The following is a 5,123-nucleotide window of genomic DNA, read 5'->3' on the forward strand; positions in this document are numbered from 1 at the left end:
CTCTTTAGTGTATAACACTGGAATGAATAATTGATGATATCGTCCTTTAAATATGTATAGAAACATGTGCATCAAAATAAGATCGGACACCTTCATTCCAACAAATCATTTATGGATCAAAGTCATTTTCATCATAATTATTTTAATTTTTAATTTCATACTACATGCTCCAACCCTGTTTATACAAATATTATTGATTTTTAATAATATAAAAGTTCATTGAAACATTAGTTGATTGTTAATATTATTATTAATCATTGATATATGTCTTATATGAAAAATATTTTTTTTCACCATCATCAAATATCAAAAAATATTTTCATAAAAAATAACTCCCGTCAAACCAAACACACTTAAAAGGAGTAACTCATAGAAAAGTCATGCACATACGGGAGACTAAACGCGCAGTTTATGTCACAGAGTTTAATTCGACAAGGAATTTAACAAAAATAAATAAATTTCTAGTCTTAATATTAGCATGACATATTATTTGTTTGATTGTAGAACTTTTAAAACTTGAAACCTTAAATATGCCACAATAATTGTATGGCTATAAAGCCTCAATTGAAGGAGAAGTATAATAATTAGTTTCGAAGATAAAAATATCACAGTTTTCTTGAAACTTATTAACAAGAAATAATGTCACTGAAACGAGTAAAAAAAAAAAAAGTACATGAAATGGTAAAAGGATTCGAAGTATTGAAAAAAACAAAAGAAACATATCTGCCCAACTAGTGCTGCTGCTTCCTAAACAACATATATATAACAAAGCCAACTTGTGGATTCTAATGACAGGAGGAAAACTTTAAGAAAACATTTTTAAATCATAGTACAATGAATCCAACCCCTAAACATTCATATAGTGATTGTATATGAGGGGACCTTATGTCCCCTATCCCTTTAATCCCCCCCCCCCCCAACCACCACACACACCCACACCCCCTCCCACCTCACAACCTTCATCCTAACCCTTCCCCCCTTTTATTTACAAACTCCATATGCATCTTTGTCATCACCACTCCATTCCATACCTTTCGTTCAAGTCCTACTTTGGCTAGATCTACCTTCCTTTCGTTAGTTAAGTCACCGTTCTAAAAAGGATTGAAGTAATTCTGGTTTGATACTATTTGGAATGATTCTCCCATATTGAAATTTTTTGTTTAGTGGCATTTGATTGCGAAGATTAAAAAGTGGTATAACGCCGTCAACTTCTTGGGGAAACAAATAGTAACACGTTTAGATTCATGCAGATTTAAATTCAAAGCGGCCAATATCATAAGTGGACTGAGATGTACCATAGTCGCTACACGTTATGTGTACATAATTAGTGTTATGAATTAAATGGAAAATGGACGCACATGATTTGAGGTTCGTTGGACATGTCGATTGGATATTAAAAGTATAACTGAAGAAGAAGTGGATGGTGAAGAATAGTAGGTGTATTTGTGTTATAGCATTCATGGTGATTGTAACGTTATGTCTCTTGGTATTGCCATTGGTTCTGCCACCTCTTCCACCGCCGCCGCTTTTGCTTCTCTTCATTCCAGCTTTGCTCTTGGTTTTCCTCATCTACTTGGCCTTCTCTTCATTAGCGCCCACTGGTGAGCAAGGTCATGAAACAAAGGTGATCAGACAAAAAAAATAACAATCGTTGTTGGATTTTTATTAGGATTTAAATGATGTCTAATTTTTTAGTGTGGATATTACTTTAATGAAGTTTCAACGTAGTGGGACTTTAAATTTTACTGTCTTTGTTGAAAGTGTGATCATTTCAATCACAAAGCTAACAGAGTGTATATTTTAACTTATTTAGTACGAGTAATTATTATCTCAACACTTCATCTCATCTCAGGTGTAGGTTTTATTCTTTCCCATGGGACAGGTTTATGAGAATTCTTTTGTGATAATAGGTGCAGTGATGAGACTTAAATCCAAGACTTATGTCTGCTCTGAAATCAATTGTTGAAGTGTGTATCTTTCTATCTAAAAGGTTTTTAAATAGTTAGAGAGTATATGTAGTTTGATTTACATTCATTATTATCTAAACATGAGTTGTATCAATCTATAATATTGAATACTTTTTCCTATATATTAAGTAATCTAAGTTGATTTTAGTGGTAAATGTGTTTTCCTATATCTCAAGTAACGATTAGCTTATCCCCTTAAGAACTTTTAGCACAATATTGAGCTCCATCAGTTACTTGGCAATTAACCCGTTCACTTAGCTTATTGGCCTGTCTCTATATAGCCTGCTGAATTTACCACTAGTCCAGTAGTCGGAGAGGATCAGTTTTATAGCAGTTTTTATTGTTCATACCAAGCTAATAAGTTGAGTGCAATTAATTGTGGAATAGGATTCTCGCTACAGAAATTTAAAATATAAAAAAATAAAAAGATTTTCACTGTAGTAATTCAAAATATACATATATATAAATCACTAAGGACATTCAAAATATATATTTTTGTTCATATATAAAAAAGCTTTCCTTCAAGAACATATGATTTAAAATTGTTTCCAGAACCATGTTCATGTGTATAAGAAATACATAGCTATAGTTACATGTATAGACCATTTTTCGATTTGTGCGTGTCATTCTTGTGCAGGGGCCATGTTAATCTTCTCTCTGTATTGTTCCAATTTTATCGGATGTCCCCGAAGGGACTATAGTTACATGTATACGCGTAGCTTGGTGGTATCATTTAATAGACTAGTTAACTTATCCGCGCATCGCGCGGTTAAATATATTTTTTTGTGAATGTTATTAATACAAAAGAATTTAAAATGTTGTAATACCAAATTCAGTGGATAACACAAAAAATGCAAGATATACATAAAAAAAATGATATATTGAAAAATTCATTAACGTGAGTTACCTTTTCTCCGGTTTGTTCATTTTACTATCCAAATGAATAATCATTATAAAATGGGATATATTTAAGTACTGATCTTACTTACTTGCGCTTCACACTATTAGATATCACTAAATTCAAATGTTTCATAAAAGATATGAAAATGAATATAATAACAAAATATATATATATATATATATATATAAAAAAATCCAAGACCGGACACCTATGGAAAAGATCAAAAACAAAGGTAAAAAGAATAATTATATGTGAAAAAACAGAACAAAAACATAAATCTAAAAGAAAAAAGGCATTTTGTAGCTTTTATAACGATAATGCTTTGTATCTTCTCAACTGAAAGAGAAGTTGGCGTACATTTAATTGAAAAGATATGGAGTAGTAATTGAATATTATACATAAACAACAATATTAGTTGTTGTAAATTATATGTATTAGTAATTGTATGTAGAGATCTTTGGAGCTTTTAAAATAAGCTTTTTTTTTTTTTTTTTTAGGGGGGGGGGGGGGGGGGGGGGGGGGAACTTGGCCGTTCAATTAATTTCGTAATGATATTCTGATTGTGAACTTGCAAATTTGTCAAACAAAATAAGCGCGAAGAGTTGAAAATAAAACGTTCAGGACTTGGATTTTTTTTTTTATAGTAACAAAAAGTCATCGAATACTACTTTATTGTCGTTCCGATAATAAGTCTTGCTGAAGCACCAAATACTCAACAGCGACATCCACAGCTCAGTCTTTTCATTCTTCTCTTCACTCTTGGTGGATCTAAAACTAATCTCTTTCTTTCTCGATCTCAATAAATATATTTACACAACAAATTTGATCTATCACATAAACGTCATTACGTATGCATGAGTAAAGTAAATATATGTTTCTATACATCCCGAATCTACTGAATAGATCGTGACTCGTGAATGTATGTGTGTGTATATATATATATATATATGCTTGTGAATTGAAATATATATACAGAGAAAGGCAAAGAGCGCCTGGAATATTTACTTGTATCACTGTATGACAAAGAGGATGTCTGTTGAAAAAGACTTTAATTTCGAGTTTTTGTTTTCATTTTATCTCGATCGCCTAACCTGTTGTATCATGTGACTCAAGTCTCAAAATGGTGAAATCATAAATAACATTGGTTAAACCCTCAATTTAGGATTAAAGCATACAGATGCAGCATACATTGAATAAATGAGAAAAAAAAATGAACTAAGAACAGAACCTTTCAGCAAAATAATTGTAGCCACCTCCTTATAATCCATAGTGATTATTTCCTTGCTTACATCAAATATCAGTTCCTTTGAGAAGAGTAAATTATTCAACAATGAAAAATTTTATCCCACAAAAAAAAGAACTCCAAAATGTTAAAGTGCTCCTGAGAGTCAATTATACTACAAAGAATAGCTATAATTCATGATGTGAAGCTAAAGATAGACACTTACACCCAGATGCGAGAGGGAAATTCTTTATTATATATATAGATTTTAGTTTATGATCATCAAGCAATTCAAGTTAATTAATATCATCCGACCTTACTTTTACGGTTAAGTTATGGATATCGAGTTATATAGATATTGTAATAGATGAATTAGAGTTATATAGATATTCTAATAGATGAATTAGAGTACTGAAAGTTGAAGATAAATATTCAAAACATAAGAGAGATAAAATGTTGAAAAAAAAAAAAAAAAAGCAAACCATCAGGAGACGTGTATGTATTTGCTCCATTTACAATAATTTTCATTGTTATGTCTAATTATCAAACTCAATGCTATGTCATGTGTTGCAGAGATCAAAAAATGTTCTTGGCATTAGACAGTGGTTAGCTTTTGACATGAAGCTATTTCTTTACATGATAAGTATAAAATTGGTTACAATTTGCATAAAATTTATTTTTATAAATGAAATAAGTCTTAATTTTCAATGAATTCATAAATATACTCTATAACTTGAGTCCGCAATTTTTTTAACCCAAAAAGTGTCAAAAGGCACCAAATACCCAAAAAAAAAAAAAAAAAAAAAAATTACCGAAGTAACCTGCGCACTAAATTAGTGTGCAGTAGCTAGGTTTTTTTTTCTCACAATTTTAAAAAGCTCTCAAATTCACGTTTTTTCATACTTTGACGCAAGATTAGTCATATTTCAAAACACCGAAATATTAATATTTTATATAAAAACTTGATATCTTTTTTTGTGGACAATAATGTCGGCTCATTACATCAAGTTTACCTAAATGTTTGAATCTTGTT

General features: G+C 30.7%; 1 non-coding gene across 1 annotated transcript; it reads right to left on the reverse strand.

Annotated features, from left to right (window-relative positions):
• Positions 1 to 2,558: 2,558 nt before the first annotated feature.
• Positions 2,559 to 2,663, reverse strand: LOC132604699 (U6 spliceosomal RNA). The gene has a single exon (XR_009568810.1). It is a non-coding gene; the product is annotated as a U6 spliceosomal RNA (small nuclear RNA).
• Between the last annotated feature and the right edge of the window lie 2,460 nt (positions 2,664 to 5,123).

The sequence above is a fragment of the Lycium barbarum genome, chromosome 7 (assembly GCF_019175385.1).
Source record: "Lycium barbarum isolate Lr01 chromosome 7, ASM1917538v2, whole genome shotgun sequence".
In the NCBI taxonomy this organism is placed as follows: Eukaryota; Viridiplantae; Streptophyta; class Magnoliopsida; order Solanales; family Solanaceae; genus Lycium; species Lycium barbarum.